A 17,218-nucleotide genomic window follows, 5' to 3' on the forward strand; every position below is an offset into this window, starting at 1 on the left:
TGGGGCAGGCCACAGCAGGGCTCAGCCCTTGGCCTGGCTGAGAGCGAGGAGAGGCCTGCAGGCTGAGGGGCAGTGTGACGGACCGGGCCGTGTCTGGGCACAGCTGAGGGCGTCTGCTCAGGGCGAATTGCTCAAATCCGGGGCTCCTTACAGCCCCCAGACTGGTGACCTCTCCACACAGGCCACAAACCAGTCCCACAGAGCGCTTCAGCTGCCTGCCTGAAGCCTCACGAGCAAAACCCCTCCGGCACCCCAGCAATATCCATGCCCCCGATGGCCCCGGGCCTCATACACCGGTGGGGGTCCTAGCACCCAATCCCACCTACCCCGAACAAGTTCTGTCTGGTCCCAAGAAACCAGCCACAGATCCCTGGTCAATTTACCCTCTGGATCTTACCCACAAATCATGCTGAGCCAATCCTTTAGCATCTAACACCTAAAGGTTTATTATTACAATAAAGAAAAGCATGAGAGTAAGGTTGTTAAAGGAATAGTATGTTACATGCACCGAATCTCCCAGTTCTCGATGCAGCCTCTAGCAGAGATGTTACAGCTGCTGGTTTAAGAGTTCTTGTTCAGATAATATGCTGCTATTCAGCTCCCCACATGGCCCCCTTTTCTACCATTTTCTGGGGCCAACACCCCCACCTATGGGTGCAGCAGTGATCTGGCTGCTCCCCTCAAGATCCAGTAATGTGACAGGCAGTGACTGGAGGAGCTGCCTGGGCATAGACTGTAACCCAGGGGCCCACAGTGCAGCAATCATCAGCAGTGTCTGTGTCTCCCCAGCCCCCATTAAGAGCTGAGTCCATGTACCTCCCCAGCCCCCTCCCCACCCCCGTCTCCTGCTCACAGCAGGTCAATAGGGTTCTCCCATTCTTGGGCCTCTGGTTCCCATGCAGCTGCTCCCAACAGGAGTCCCTTGCAGCCCGGCAGGCTGGGGCAGGCCCCATCTCTCCAGCACCAAGGTGATGACGGATACAGACACCAGGAGGAGCGAGACGAGGGTGCAGCCAATGGCCTAGCGGGCAGGAGATGTGGCCGGCCCTGCAAATGGAAAGGACCTGGTGACAGTCGGGTGCAAAGTGGCAAATGGCTCTGCAGTGCCAGCACTAGGCACAGAGCAGCTGCCGTGTAGAGACCTTGTGTGAGTGCCCAGAGGGCTAGATCTACAGGGGATCATGCTGCAGGGGGCATGTTCCCCCGACAGGAGGCCGAAGTGACAGAGGCTGTTGGGGACTCTCCTCCCTTTGCCCAGGTGGTGTTGGAGGAGCAGGGAAGGACCCAGGTTTGCTCAGGCTGCACCAGGACTTGGTGCAAAGGCCTGACAGGAGCCAGCAACGGACACAGCAGCCCAGACCCTCTCGCCTCTCCCCAGTATGGCTGGCAGCTCACAAGGGCGACCCCGCCCTGGGTACGAGGCCTTGGCACCGTCTGTGGGCTCAGGAGGGGGCGGACATGGGACATAAGCGATGCCGAAGGGAGGGGTGTGGGCATTAGAGGCCACTACCATTGCCCCGCCCCCTTCCCCGCACCTACCCCTGCCCCTGTTCTGAGGCCACGCCCCCACTCATTCCACTCCCCCCTCCCTCTGCTGCTTGGGCTCCCCCACCCTCACTCAGGTTCGCTGGCCTGAGGCTGGGGTTACGGTGCAGGATGGCTGGGGAGTGGGGCGCGGGAGAGGCTGCGGGTTGCAGGCTCTGGGACAGGTTCAGGGCAGCGATGGGAGTTTGGGTGCAGACTCAGAGGCAGTTAACTGTGGGAGGAGGATCCAACAGGAGGCTGGGGTTTGGAGTGGGGGGTGTCTACCCCAGCTGCCTGAGAGATACTAGACTGACTCTGGTTTCCTTGTGTCTCCCCGGCTGGGCTCTCACTCCCACTTCTCCTCTCAGGGTCCCTGCCGGCTCCCCTGCTCTATCTGAATGCGTCCCTGGTGCCTCCAGCCCCCCCAAGCCTCACGAATGTGGCCCCGACTGAGACATCTCACTCCCCTGGCACTCCAGCCCCAGCACAGATTAACTCTCCTGGGTTCCAGGGAGAGTGGCATTTGCGGGTCCCTCTCAATCTGAGGGGGGGCCAAAAATGAGGGATCCCCGAACCTCAGTCCTCCCTGTCCCTTCCCCTCACCTCAGTGAGGCTTGTGGGTTTTGGAAGAAGGGTTTTTGTATTTTGCTTTTCTCGTGTGTGGTCCCCAACTGGTTTTTCTGGGGGTCAGTGGCCCTGGAGACAAAAAAGGTTCCTCATCCCTGCCTTTAATAAAGAAAACTTTGAAACCCTTTGTGGTAGACAGAAATTAACATTTTACCTTATTTAAAATGAAGTTTCCTAAAGTTAAAACACCTAATCTGTGTAAACATTCCAATTAAACCAGTCACCCAAGCTCCAGCACTAGCACAATGGCGCCGCGTGATGATGCAATGGACGGTGCGCACCCAGGCTCCTCCCCTCAGCTCTCTTCTGCACCCAACCGCCCCGTCCCAGACCCCAATCTCCTCGGTAGAAATGTGGCCCTTGACCACTTGCCAAAATGCCCCCCCCATTAAAAATTATTGACAAAGCCTGATCCAAATGTTTTTTGAAACGTTATTTAATCAGAATTTAAATACATTCTATACAATTGGGAGGGTTGGGGGGAGGGGGACGCAGCTGCTGGCTCCTCAGCTCCTTGTGCTCTCACTGGCTGTCTTCCTGCTGCAAGGGAAGCAGAATCCGTCACATTCATCCCTGGGGACTCAGGGGTACTGGGCCCCCCCAGCATTTCCACCCTCCTCCCCCCTGCGCTGAGACTTGTTCTGCTCTCTGGTCACCCCCCGTCAGGCCCGCAGGGTGAGCTTCTGACCCACCCAGCAGGGACGTGGGGTGGGGGCAGCATGAGGAAAGGGGCGGGGGACTCCCTGAGGGGATGGGAAGGAGACCCTGGCCCTGCCCCACTCTCCTGCATCTGCTCCGGCTGCTCACCATGTATCCCAGGAGCTGATGGGCCTGCCCATGCAGGGCGTGGGCCAGGACCAGCCCGGCCTGGCTGGGGCGCCTCAGGGGGGAGCGGGCAGCGAGCAGAGCCTTGTCTAAAAAGCAGTTCTCCTGCTCTGGCGTGAAGAGCTGCCCAAAGACCTGAAATCAAGAGCACGGGAGGTTTCAGCTGACGGCCCAGAGCCCGGCCCCAACTCCTGGGGCTAAAACAGCTTCCTCCTTCTGCAAACTCCCTTCCAGACCCTGCACCCAGACGCTCTCCTCACCCTGCACCCTAACCCCTGCCCCAGGTCACACCTTCCTCCTGCCCCCAAGACCCTCCCAGACCTCACCCCCCTCCGCACAACAGAGCAGCCCTAGGCCACTGGCCAACATCTTGGAGCGACCTCCATCAAAAAGTGTTGCCCCCCCCCGCCCTGCTTCCCCTCCTACGGGAGATCCGGGGCAAGGTGCGGCGCTGCCCCTAGGAAGCGCCGCCCCTTTGAAACGCCGGGACAGCGTCACAAAGGGGCAGCGCCGCCCTGTCCACGGCTCGAATAGTCGAGGGAAAATGCATCGACCATTCGATCAGCGACTCCCCGCTCCCACCCCGTGTCCTACCCGCACGAGGGCCCCAGCCAGCCCCACCCCCGAGCCCTGCCCTGCCCTGGCAGCGCGTCCTTACCTCTCCCACCCTGACGGTGTTGCTGTGCGCCAGGACCCATCTCTCCTTATAGTAGTGCCTGCACCACAGGTCCTCTGCCTGGTGGATGTTGAGGCCTGCAAGAGACAAACCAGGGTGATTCTGCTGGCAGATCTGAGCCCTTCCCCTCCCACGGGTCCCTGCAGGCATCCCTGGGCAAATGGAGGGGCACAGGGGGCAGAAGGGGAACACAGAGGGACGCATCCCCCCTTGGGCCAGTCTGGGGGAAAAGGGCTGGGTCCCCTCCCCCCGCCGCCGGCACCCTCAGGGTGTCCCTGGGGCCCAGGTCCCGGCTGGGTTCCTTACCCCTGTGGTGCAGGAGGAGTCGGTACAGGCTGTGCACCCCCTTCCGGGCCAGCCGGCTGACGTCTTCGGATGGGTCCGAAATAAAAAGGCCCAGCTGGGCCACGTGGTGACCCATCCTCGGCCAGTCGGCGGAGTTCTGAGGGGAGAGAAGAGGGGGGGGTCCCTCAGCATCCTGGGGCTGCACGTCCCATGCTAACGGCCGCCGAGGCGGTTCTGAGCTCGGGGACGGACAGAGACACCTCCCGGGGCGGGGCGGGGCGGGGCGGGGCGGGGCGGGGCGGGGCGGGGCCGGCCTTGCGAGGAGACAACCCTGAGCAATGGCCCCGACTGAAGGGTCACTCCGGGGGTGGAACAAGGGGATCCACTGACGGCCACTCCCCAGTCTGGGGCCCAGGTGCCCCCCGGAAAGGCCCAGGGTCGCCCCTCCCCGGGGAAAGGAGAACGCGGCCCATTCCCGGCCCATTCCCAGCTCTGCCTCCCGGGGACGCTCCCAGCCCCGCGCCTTGCAGCCCCAGACCCCCCGGCTCCGAGGTCACTTACCTCAAACCCCGGGAGGGTGGTGGCGACTCCCAGCAGGGCCGTGGTGCTGCCAAGGGCCCTGGCTCGCTCCTGGGGCAGGCGGGACTCCAGCCACGGGCTCAGGTGCTGGGGGGGAAAGAGGCAGGTCAGGACCCGTAGGGAGGCGCCGGTTCTGGGCAGAGCCTGGGGCTCCTCTCAGACTGTGCCCCCCCCCACCCCCAGCCACTGACACAGCTCCTCTCTCGGCCCCCCGAGGAAGCAGGGCCAATGGCCCCGTCCCCCCCACGGGGCTCACCTCCATGATCAGCTGCAGCCTGGCGGTGTCTGGGGACTCGGCGAGGAGGCTTGCCAGTAGGGCCTGGAGGTCGACGGGAAGGGCCCGGATGAACTGCTGCAAGACAAGGGGGAGCCCTGGGTCAGAGGGGGGTTGGGGAATCCAGGCCACCCGCTGGCCCCGGGGTGCAGCCTTGAGCAGGGTCTGAGCCGCCTCGCAGAGCAGGGAGGAGCCCAGGCTGGGCATGGAAGGGACGGGCCCCCAGGGAGAGCAACGGGAAACCTGGAGGGAAGGATCCAAACCTGCAGCTTCTTCTCTCCCTCTGCCCCCACCCCCACTCCTCTCTGGAGCTCCAGCCCAGCCCGGGAGCAGGGCCCGGAGGGACGTACCTGTGTGTGGATGGGCTCCTGCTGCCAGTCCCCAGACACAGTCTGTCCCACGGCCGCCCTCAGCAGGGGGCTCAGGAGCTGGGCCTGTAGGGGAGGCTGCAAGGTGCTGGCAGGAGAGAGGGGCAGAGACTGTTAATTCAGCAGCAGGGCTGTGTCCAGACTCAGGGGGCTTTTCGGGAAAAGTAGCCTTTTTCCGAAAAAACATCACCTGCATCTAGACTGCAGTCGCGTTCTTTCGAAATTAAATCGAAAGAACGCGGCTTTTCTTTCCACAGCGGTAAACCTCATTTCACGAGGAAGAACGCCTTCTTTGGAAAGTGCTTCTTTCGAATGAAGGCGTTCTTGAATGGAACTAGGGCTTCTTCGAAAGAGAGCATCCAGACTCACTGGGTGCTCTCTTTCGAAAGAGGCTTGCAGTCTAGACATAGCCCAGGAGACAGAGACTTTCCCACTCCCTGGTCAGGGGATCTGCTCTGGGGGGGAGTCGGCGGGGGGGGGTCGGTACCTGAGGCTGCAGGCGGCGTTGAGGCAGTCGGCCAAGACCAGTGCGGGGGGGGAGTCCTCCATGATCTCCTGTGAGACCCAAGGAGACAAAGGGGCGTGTGAGGCTGGGGCCCCCAAGAGACGCTCACACGGCCAGCGCCCCCACCCAGCAGGATCCAACCCCACTGCCTCCCGCTGGCCTGTAGCCCCCCTGCCCGGCACAGGGCCCCTCCCAGCACCCCCCTCCCAAACCGGGACCAGCTCAATCCTTGTCCCCAGGCCGTCTCCTGCCCCTCACTGCCCTGGTGACCAGCCTCTGAACCTCCTCATCCCTGCTCCCCAGGCGCATCCTCAGCAGCCCGCTCTGCTAACCTTCCAGCTCCCCGCCCCATGGCCCGGGGAGACCCCTCCCTGTTCCGAATCCCCCTCCCTGTCCAGCACCCCAGACCTGCCCCATTTCTGTGTCCCTCCCTCCTCCAGCATCCCCACCCACCCTCCCCATGTCCACCTCCCCCTCCCCCTCCAGCACTCCTGGCCCCACCCATCCCATTTCCAGCACCCCCACCCGCCGTCATGGCCCAGGCAGACCCCTGTCCACCCCAGGTATCCCCTCCCCTCCTCCCGGCCGCCGCGACTCGCTCACCACGATCCTGGCCATCATGGTGTCCTTGCAGCAGCGCGGCGCCAGGGTGTCCTCGCCCCTTTGGAGGGCGGCGAGGCAGGCGGGGGGGACGGCCAGGAGGAACCGCTGCAGGGCGGCTGGGCTCTGCACCCCAGAGAGAGTCTGTGAGCCTGGGGCCTGCCTGCCCCCCACGGACAGCAGCAGGGCTCAGGCCTCCCAGGAGTGGAGGTGGGAGCTGCCGGTTGTCCAAGCACCCACACTCCCCCCCAACTGTTGCCTCAGGCTTGTGGGGGCCCAGCTGGTGCATGACAAGAGACCTCAGCTTGGGGGGCCCAGGTCATGCAGGAGAAGGGGCCCCAGGGGGATCCCCAGGGACAAGCCCCTCCCGGAGGGGGGGACGTGCTGGGAAGGGGCCGGACAATCTCGGGTCCCCCCCGTGTGGAGAAGGTTCCTACCGTGTCCCGGGTGTGGAGCTGCTCTTCAATATCATAGATGGCCCCTTCCTCCACCCGGGAGTCCATCCGCTCCTGGCAGAGCTCCGCCGAGGCGCAGGGGGGCTCTGTGCGGGAGGGAAGGGACCAGGGTGACTCCAGCGGCCAGCAGGGGTCACGCGCCCCCATGTCAGGGACCCAGGGCAGCTTGGGCCCCACACGCCCCTCGCAGGGACCCATCCCCCTTCCACCCTCACATCTGCCAACGCCCTCAGCAGAGCCTGGCCGGTGGGCGAGTCGCCCCGAGCTGGTGGGATTCAGCTTCCCCGCCCGCGGGGACGGAGGAGCTGCTTCCCACCGGCCCTGGGGCCATCTTCAGGGCTTTCCGGAACCACAGCCTGATGTGTTTGGCCATGCTGCAAATGAGGGGAGCAAAGGGGAGCTTGGGGCGCAGCCTGCAGAGCTGCAGAAATCCAGGGGTTCCAGCTCCCCAGAGCGACTGCCCCCAGTCCCCAAATGGCCCCTTGCTTATCGGCTCGGTCTTGCACAGGCACTGCAAGGACCTGAGTCTCCTGCCCATCAACAGCCCCTGCTCGGCCAATCAGGGGAGAGTCTAAGGTGTGGGGGGGGTGGAGCGTTCTCCCCAAAGACACTGGCATAGACCTGGTCCAGCCCCACCTCCCCAGTCCCCACAATGGGGGCTGCATCCCCCGCCCCACGGCTCCTGCAAACCACCCCCCCTCCTTCAGCTAGTCTGTTGGGTCACAAGCTGGGGGGGGCAGCAGGGGAAGGTCACAGAAGAGGCAAGAACAGAGCAGAAATGTGGGCGGGATGGAGGAAAAGGGAAACCAACCAGGAGAAAGCCCCAGTGGCGCTAAGGACACAGCCCAGGTGAGGAATCACCTTCTGGCCCTTGACCGAGGGCTGGGCCTGCCTGGAACCCAGCCGGCCCCGGGCGGGATCCAAACCCCTGGGGGCTCTTACCTTCTGCAAAACGCTGTCCGGATGTGGAACTCACAGAGGACAAAGCAACTGTGAGCAGGAGACACATCAGAGCTAAAGCAACCGGGGGTCTCCAAAGTCCCCTGGGCCCGCCCCCCCCTTTTCTCAGCCTGAGATGTGGGCTCCTCTGTGAGGTCACCACCTCCCCACCTGCCCTTTGCCTGATCTGCTGAGGGCTGCCCAAAGCCCCTGTGAGGTCACTGCCCCCCCCCCACCTCACCCTGCCAGGCAAATGTCCTGCCTCTGGCCACCCCTCTGGGAAGTTGGAGCCATTCCTAGGGGTCCCCCCCACTCCCTGACTGGGCATCCTGCAGCCAGCAGCTCCAGTAGCCCCATAGGCTGCTCCCTGCCCTACACTGCAGGCTTCTTGCACAAGAACTGTTTCACACCGGAGTTCTTGCGCAAAAGGTCTCGTGCAAGAGCACCTCCACCCTGCCATGTGCTTTTGCACAAGAGTGTCCATGGCATTGTGAACGCTTTCTCGTGCAAGAAAGCTCTGATGACCATTTTAGCCATAAAAGTGTCTTGCTCAAGAAGCCCCTGGTGCCCGTCCACACTGCCTTCTTGCACAACAGCTCTTGCACAAAAGGGGTAGAAATGTAGCCGTGTTAGTCTGGGGTAGTTGAAGCAAAATGCAGGACAATGTAGCACTTTAAAGACTAACAAGATGGTTTATTAGATGATGAGCTTTCGTGGGCTAGACCCGGGCTTATTCCTCGTGGGCCACCAACTCTCTCACTTCCAGCCCTGCCCCCCAGCCAGGGCAGCATTCCACCATCCTTTGTTCCTCTCCATGGGGGGTGTCTGGTCACTGGTTTGCATAGTGACTCATCCTGTTTTGCTGGGTCATGGCCCCCACGACAGCCAGTGGGGGTTACCCCAGAGCCAGCAGCATAGAAACCAGCCAGGTACCCCCACTACGTCACAGCCTGCATTGACATGTGGAGAATCCACCACTGCCCTGGGGCGCTTTTGTCTATGGGACTCGGACTCACAGCTGAGCATGGAGCCTGATTTCTCCCAGGACTTGGGCTCTTTCCTGGCCAGGCCCTGGATCTGGTTCCACCTTTGTCTGCCAGGGACCGATACTGTCTTTCCAGGGAGGCCCTGCAGTGCAGGCACCTTCCTTTCCCCCCTCAGGAGCAGTCATTGTTCTGCACCCCACAAAGCAGTGGGGGGCTCCTGGCTGCCCCAGCTCCAATCTCTGAGCTTCTCTCTCAACGGGGGCCAGGCCTGGAGGCTCTAGTCCCCCTGGGTATGTATTTCTACACTACCCCGCTAGTTCGAACTAGGGGGGTAATGTATGCATACCGAACTTGCTAATGAAGCCCGGGATTTGAATTTCCCGGGCTTCATTAGCATAAAGCCGGCGCCGCCATTTTTAAAAGCCAGCTAGTGCGAACCCCGTGCCGCGCGGCTACACGCGGCACGGGCTAGATAGTTCGAACTACGTAGCCATTCCGAACTATCTGTACTCCTTGTTCCACGGCTCGGGGTTCGCACTAGCCGGCTTTTAAAAATGGCGGCGCCGGCTTTATGCTAATGAAGCCCGGGAAATTCAAATCCCGGGCTTCATTAGCAAGTTCGGTATGCATACATTACCCCTCTAGTTCGAACTAGCGGGGTAGTGTAGACATACCCCCTGAGACTCACTGGTGCTGGCTCACCCCCTGTCCTGCTCGTGGCTCCGTTGTCCTCCTCCCCACAGCCCCCCCCCCCCCAGCTCTAAATGCTGCTCACATCAGTTCCCCTTCCCCGTGGCCAGGCCCTGCAGGGCTCTGGGGGCTGGTTTGCTGCCCTCAGCCCTGCAGTAGCCTGCTCCCCAGTTTGCAGCCCCTCCCATCATGCGTGGGGTCTCCTGGTACCGGAGGGAGGACGGGGGCAGACCAGGAAGGTTAATTTGATGTTGCAGCGGCAGGAAGAGGAGGGGTGGCGCAGAGGAGCTGTCAGTACATTATCCCAATACGCCATCCCAGTGCAGGCGTCGCACTCAGCTCTACCTGCAGAGGAGTCTCTATCTGCGCTGAGCAGAAAGGGGGTCTAGGACACACACACAAGTAGCCCCAGAACCACGCAGGAGCAGAGTCGTTCTGCGAAAGGGAGAGGTTTATTGGGTCTGCGAGGGCGGCCGTAGGGGGGTGTCGTGTGTGTGCCACTCATCTCCGTCTGGGCAGCGGCACCGGTCGGGCTCAGAACTGGGCACAGGACCCGACCACGGCACCATCGATCTCCAGTGTATCGATCTGCTGGAAGCCGCGGCAGAGCTGAATTGCAGAACGGCTGCCCATTGGCAAAGACCTTGAAATGCTGGTTCCTGCAGCCGATGGAGAGGAACCCACTCCTCCTGGGGGGAGGAGCAGCCAAGAGAGGGACCCACTCAGACCGGTCTGGCAGCGTGACGTAGTGGAACCAGCGCTGCCTAGGTAGGCTTTTACCTCCCCCCAGTCTGCTTCTGAGACCGAGTTTCCCCCTCTGCCCCATGGGCTAACAACAAGGCACTTTACAAACATTCTCTGTGTCATCGGCATTGTATGAAGGGGGAAACTGAGGCATGGAGCGCCATCTGATTTATATAGCTCAACCCAGTCCCCACCCCTCTCGGTCTGCAGGAAAAGAAGCCAAGTGCTCTTGTTCCCACTACTCCTCCATTCCCCTGCTTCCACCTGATGTCAAATACACAAAGCTCACTACTTCTTCTTTCCTGCACTTAAGCCAAGCAGATCGGGATGGGGAGGAGACATGAGGGAGCCCCCCGGCTCTTGCTCTTTCTCGCACATACACACACATATATTACTTTAGAAAATGCCAGGTGTGAGCTAGAGGAGAATCTCCATTAACTGTTAGCACTATAGGGCATATGATACATACATAAAGCATTTACAGTCCATCCAGCAGAGGGCAACAATACACCCCGCACACATGTAGCTCCCCCTCCTTTTCCAAATGCCCCAAGATTTAAACTACTGGAGACTACCCATTAGCTGTTAGTTGTATAGGAACTATGGGTATGTCTACACTACAAAGTTAATTCGAACTAACAGCCGTTAGTTGGAAGTAACTTTCATAGGTGCTACACATACAAACCGCTAGTCTGGACTTAATTCGAACTAGGTAAACCTCATTCTACCAGGAGTAACGCCAAATTCGAATTCAGTAGTTGGAATTAAGGGCTGTGTAGCCACTTAATTCGAAGTAGCTGGAGCCCAGCCCTCCCCAGGTTCCCCTGGTGGCTGCTCTGGGCCAAAGCAGGAAAACTCCTCTCCTCTCCCCAGCCCTGGGGCCCTTAAAGGGGTAGACTCTGGCCAGACGGCACTTGCCAGAGCCAGCCCTGCCAGCAGTCTCTGCCCCGAACCAGGGGCTGCAGGATGAGCCAGGCAGCCAGTGCCAGCGAGCCGTCCCCCCGCCCAGTCCCCCAGCACCCAGGGGCCAGCCAGGGGCCGTAGATGGCGCGCACCCTCCTGGTCTAGTGTGGAGGTCATGGACCTCATTGAGGTTTGGGGGCAGGCCCCCAGCGTCCATGATCTCTGTACTAGGAGGAGGAACGTGGCCGTCTACGGGCGCATAGCGGCCGCCATGGCCCGAAAGGGACACAGGCCACCCAGGAGCAGGTGCACCTGAAAGTAAAACAGCTGCGGCAGGCGTACGCCATGGCCACCAGGGGCGGCGCTGCAGCAGGGGCTGCCACCTGCCCCTACTTCCCTGCCCTCGACCGACTCTTGGGGGGCGGGGCGGTCCGTGCCAGCCCGGGAGGCAGCGAGCCGGGACTGGAGGGCCCTGACCTGGGCACACCGGAGGGGCCACCACAAGGAGTTCCAGCACTGGAGTCGGCAGGGTCATCCAGGGAGACCGTACCGGGGAAGTAGTTCCAATTAAGTAGTTCGGGGGAGGAGGCGGGAGGGAGACCAGGGACCGCGCACGTGGGCCATGCCTCCCACGGATCACACAGACACCTGTGCACGTGCAAGCACATGCCATGCCACGCTCCAGCTGCGTGACACCCAGGGGCCGTGGCCCAATAGGCACATGCATGTCTGAAGAGACCTGACATGCTCCTGACCCTGGGGCGGGACCCAGCAGGATGCTTTCCCTCCACACGTCTCCTCTACATGGGAGAGCCAGACATCCTGACCATGGCCTCTGTACAAGCACAGCGGCTCTGACGGTGCAGGGCATGGTCGCCCTCACGCTGCGGGGCGGGGGGAGGGGGCTGGGCATCATCTACTGTGTCCCCAGGGAGAAGTGACCACTCTCTTTCTCTACAGCTGTACCAGCTGCTCGTGCAGGGCGCACCACCCCACCCGGGACATGCTCCCGCACCCATGGCCTGCTCCGGTCCGCCACCACAGAGCAGGAGTACTGGGACCAGCACCTGGGGTCCTTGCGAGCCCTGCACCACACCGTCAAGGCCTGGATGTGGGAAGACCTGCAGCTCCGCCAGGAGCAGCTGGCTGAGGACCGAGCCAGAAATGCAAATCTGCAGGCCCTGCTGCAGAGCATGGTGCCCTGTGCTGATCCTGCGCCTGCTGCCCCCCCAACAACTGTCCCTCCTCCCACTCCTGCCCCCCTCCCACCTCTTCCTCCTCAACCCCCACACCCTCCTCCTCCTCAATGTCCACACCCCCCACCTCAACCTCTGCACCCTCCACCCCATCCCCCCGGGGACGCCGAGGCCCCCTCCCTTGCCGTGCTGGGAGGCGGTTGGCCCGGCGTCACCCCCACCCCGATCCCTGACTTTCCCCTCCCCCTCTTTCCCCTTGCTTTCCCCTTCCAGCTCCCTCCTCCCAGTTTTCCCCCTCCCCTCTCCCACACTCTCTCCTGCCCTTTCCTGCCTCCTTTCCCCCGTCTCCCCACAGTTTTATTTCCCCTCCCCAGTTTTGTTAAATAAAGAGAGTTTGTATTTTTGAACACACGTGTCCTTTATTTTTTTTTACATCAGGAAGGGGGGCTAGGGAGGGGTAAGTGGAAGAAGGTGAGGGAGGAATGGGGCATGAGCCCCCGATGGGGAGGACTAGGGTGGCTCTGCAGGCTCCTTGGGTGGAAGCTCTCCTGCAGGGCCTCCTGGATCCTGACAGTCCCCCGATTGAATTCAAATTAGCTTTTAGGTCTAGATACACTAGTTCAAATTAGCTTAGTTCGAATTAACTAATTCGAATTCAGTTCGTTCGAATTCGTGCTGTAGTGTAGACATACCCATTAATGACACACTCTTGCAGTTCTGATGCCATGCAACAGAGGGCAACAGACTGCACCGAAAACGTTGCGTATGAAAAAAAAAGCTTATTGAAGTTTTTCTACAATATTTTACCAACATTTTTAAAGCACAAATCGTTTAATTTCAGTTAAATCTTTGCCCTCAAACACTTCACGTGCAATGATCTTGGGCATTCCACACAATAATTTAGCATTGAAAGGCGATCTTTTCCTGTGCTTTGCAGTGACAATTTGGATTTGGGCATCCAAATCCAAACTGGCAGGAAAATGTCTATTTGAAACTAAACCTCACACAAGCCATTTGTGCTTCTAACTGACCGTTCTGTCTCCTTTCATTTGCAAAAAACTCAAAACAAAGGAAAATGTCCAATAGAAGCCCAGGTGGGATGGTACGTCTGGTGCCTCCTGCCACAGCAACCCCCCACCCAGTGAGTGCAGAGGAGGCAATAACTCACTGGCTGCCGGGTTACGACAGGGGCAGGGAATTCCAGAAGAAACTCGCCCAGCAGAAGGGTTTGGCATTCCCCCTCGGAAAGAGCCACTTTCCTGCCCTGAAAAGACATTTCCAGGCTCAGTCATGCTGGGCGAAGCCCAGGAAAGGGGCATGGAGACAAAGCATCTCATTGGACAAGCCCGCCCCCCCCTGTTGTGTCATCATATTTCCTTTGGCATCCGTTGCCATGTGTGACGGACCGGACCGGGCCGTGTCTGGGCACAGCTGAGGGCATCCGCTCAGGGCGAATTGCTCAAATTCGGGGCTCCTTACAGCCCCCAGACTGGTGACCTTTCCAAACAGGCCACAAACCAGTCCCACGGAGCGCTTCAGCAGCCTGCCTGAAGCCTCCCGAGCAAAACCCCTCCGACACCCCAGCAATATCCGTGCCCCAGATGGCCCCGGGCCTCATACACCGGTGAGGTCACTCATCAGGTCGGGCCGGTGAACTACGAGATCTATCAACCGGATCGGAAGAAGAAAACCCAAATATTTCATGTAAATTTCCTGAAGCACTGGCGAGAACGGGAGGCCCTGATGATTACCCCCTAGCCAGCGGAGCCCACTCTAGGGCCGGAAATACCTGATCTGGGGGAGGAAAGAGAGCCACAGCTGGGAATCACCCTCTCTGCAACCCAGGTGAAACAAGCACATTGTCTCATAGGGTATGTCGACACTACCCCGCTACTTCGTGGAATGAGGAGTAACGGTAGTTCGAACTAGGAAGCCTAGTTCGAACTACCTAGTTCGTGCCCCGTGTAGCCGCGCTGCACGGGGTTCGAACCAGCGGGCTTTTAAAAATGGCGGCGCCCCGCTTATGCAAATGAAGCCCGGGAAATTCAAATCCCGGGCTTCATCTGCAAGTGCGGTATGCCTACATTACCCTCCTAGTTCGAACTAGGAGGGTAGTGTAGACATACCCAGAGAGACATTTCGAAAGACCTTCACAACCCAACCCGGCCATACTGGGGTAATAACACATAACATTTGGACCCCTCCAGGCCAAGTGGTACGAGAAGGTACTCGGCCTCTCCCCCGCCAGATGCGGAAGGTAGTCGAGGAGGAAGTCCAGTCGATGCTGCAACTGGGAGTGATAGAGCGCTCCCAGAGCGAGTGGCGTAGCCCAATCGTCTTGGTGCCGAAGCCAGATGGCAGTGTCCGCTTCTGCATCGATTTCAGACGAGTAAATGAAATTTCAAAATTTGACACCTACCCCATGCCGCGAACAGACGCACTGTTAGAACGCTTGGGGAGAGCCGACTTTATAACCACCCTAGATCTTACAGAGGGATATTGGCAGATCCCCCTGGACTCCGAATCGAGAGAAAAAACTGCCTTTTCAACTCCCCCGGGATTGTTCCATTTTATAAGGATGCCATTCGGACTCCATGGGGCCCCTGCAACATTTCAGCGAATGATGGACCGCTTGCTATCCCCGCATACGGCGTATGCCGCCGCGTACCTAGACGATGTGGTAATTTACAGCCAAGATTGGGAGGAACATCTGGAGCGGGTAGCGGCCGTAATGCGGACATTGCGGGATGCCGGCCTGACCACCAATCCCACGAAATGTAAACTTGGCTGGCAGGAAACCACCTACCTCGGGTACCAGCTGGGGTGGGGCCTAGTCCGGCCTCTAGTAGGGAAGGTGGAGGCGGTCCAAAACTACCCGGCACCCAACTCCAAGAAGAAAGTAAGACGGTTTTTAGGGTTGGCAGGCTACTATCGCCGTTTTGTGCCACACTTTGCAACTCGAGCCGCGCCTCTCACGGCGCTCCTCAAGAAAGACAGTCCTCAAAGGATCAGGTGGTCGCCGGAATGCAAGACAGCTTTTCAGGACCTAAAAGCCGCTGTGTGCAGCGAGCCAGTTCTGTTCAGCCCCGATTTCTCCCGGCCCTTCATTGTCCAGACGGACGCGTCAGACTGCGGACTGGGGGCAGTACTGTCCCAGGAAATTGAGGGAGAAGAACACCCAGTGCTGTATATCAGCCGAAAACTATTTCCTCGAGAGCGCCGCTACGCCGCAATTGAGAAGGAGGCCCTAGCGATAAAGTGGGCCATCGAGGCGCTGCGGTATTACCTCCTTGGAGACTCTTTTATTCTTTTTACAGACCATGCACCCCTACAATGGCTCCATCAGATGCGGGATACCAACAGTCGCATCATGAGATGGTACCTGTCCCTCCAACCGTATGTATTCACAGTGAAACACCGAGCAGGGAGGGACAATGTCGATGCCCTGTCCCGCAGGGAGGAAGAGCAGAATCCCGGTCCCGGAGATTGGGAGCTGGACTTAAGGGGGGAGGAGTGTAGGGGGGTGGAATGGCCACCCACTGAGCCGGAGGCGGAGGAACCCCTCTGGGAGCCATTTTGGGCCCAGCCTAGCCCCGCCCCCTCACCTGACCGGAAGTCAAAGGGCGGGACTAGGACTATAAGAAGGCTGCCTGGGAGCTCAGTCAGGGCCCAGCCCAAAGTTATAGTGAGGAGGCTGCTGTCAGGCAGCCCCATCATTGGGGAGCTTCACAGATCCCATCGAGCCCTTGTGGGGGATGAGCCGGGGGCAGAGCCAGGATTGTGCACTGGGAGCAGGGTGGGCTCAACCCCCCCTTGCAGCAGCAAGCGCCCCGCGATCTGCAGGGTGGGAGGCGAGTCCCAGTCCCCGCGATGGCCATGGTGCGAATCCTGAGCAGCGCCACTCGCCTTCCACAGGCATCTGTGGGGACTGGAAGAACCATTTCACAGCGGCGCAGAGCAAGGCCTTCGACGGGATCTACCGGGACCGCATGGGAGGCCTCCTGGGGGCGTTCCCCTGGGATGCGCCCTGGGATTGAACAGTGGGAATAAAGCATCCAGGAGACCACGAGGAGCCAGGGCTGAGTTGCTGGGAGTGGCTGGCTGCCGTGGTTCACACAGCCTATGGGAGGGAATGGCTCCGGCCTGGCAGGATGGACCAGGCTGAGGAGCGTTGCCTGGCTTGGGCATTTCATGCCAGTGCTACCTGCCATGCCCTTGCCCTCCCTCCCACCAGGTTCCATAATCAGCCTGGCCTCTTATTGCCACAGGGAGCACCTCCAGGATCAGCCTCCAGCCACTGCAGCTCGCTCCCTCGGCCTGTGACACCTCCCTGAACCTTACCGGCACCGCTCTACAGACTGAGGTGCATGTTCTGGGAGTGAGGTGTTGTGTCATCGTCTGCCCTGGAACTCTGGGTGCCTTAAATGCTCTGCTGCTGGGCTCACAGCCTGACACCCATAGCCTCCGACAAGCCCACAGAGCCCTGTGTGCGCCAGCCTGTGGCTTCCTTCTTCCCTCCAGAGCTGAGTTTCCCCCAGGCAGGCTTTTCGCAGGAGTACGAGGTGCAGGCTTCCTGTCTCCTCCTTGCTGGCAGGGCCCATCCCACTTAGCTCTGACTCCTGCACTCCCCACACCGCCAGCCCCCTGCCCTGAAGGACCCGAGCAAGGCCAAGTAAGTCTTCTAGTAAAATATTACAGCTTCAAAAGAGAAGCAATGTTTTGGTAAGAGAGTGAAGGAGAGAGGTACAGATTGGCCTTTCTCACCCTTGTTGTCTGAAGAAACAGTTCAGCATTCAGTAACTAAAGGGTTCACCCTGGAAAGTGGGTGACCAGGAAGTGTTGGCAGGTAGCCAGGAGAACCAATGGGAAGAACGTGTTAGAGTTGGCTTGAAAGGGAATCTGCCTGCTGCTTTTCCTTTGGGCATTCAAACCAAGAACTGGGGGGAAGGGAGATGAATACCCATGCCTAGAAATGGTCTAGACTTTGGAAGTACAAACATGTGAGTAGATAGGGAATGTTTATAGTTAGACACAATTGTCTT

The 17,218-nt window shown here is 59.8% G+C and overlaps 2 long non-coding RNA genes across 2 annotated transcripts; both read right to left on the reverse strand.

Moving 5' to 3' along the window:
* Positions 1 to 2,606: 2,606 nt before the first annotated feature.
* LOC142824050 (uncharacterized) lies at positions 2,607 to 3,733 on the reverse strand. Its single transcript, XR_012899091.1, has 3 exons — positions 3,635 to 3,733; positions 2,959 to 3,111; positions 2,607 to 2,691 (listed from the first exon to the last, which is right to left on the reverse strand). It is a non-coding gene; the product is annotated as an uncharacterized LOC142824050 (long non-coding RNA).
* Positions 3,734 to 5,645: 1,912 nt separating this feature from the next.
* LOC142824054 (uncharacterized) lies at positions 5,646 to 6,915 on the reverse strand. The gene is made up of 3 exons (XR_012899094.1): positions 6,701 to 6,915; positions 6,267 to 6,389; positions 5,646 to 5,713 (listed from the first exon to the last, which is right to left on the reverse strand). It is a non-coding gene; the product is annotated as an uncharacterized LOC142824054 (long non-coding RNA).
* Between the last annotated feature and the right edge of the window lie 10,303 nt (positions 6,916 to 17,218).

The sequence above is a fragment of the Pelodiscus sinensis genome, unplaced genomic scaffold (assembly GCF_049634645.1).
Source record: "Pelodiscus sinensis isolate JC-2024 unplaced genomic scaffold, ASM4963464v1 ctg37, whole genome shotgun sequence".
NCBI lineage: Eukaryota > Metazoa > Chordata > Testudines > Trionychidae > Pelodiscus > Pelodiscus sinensis.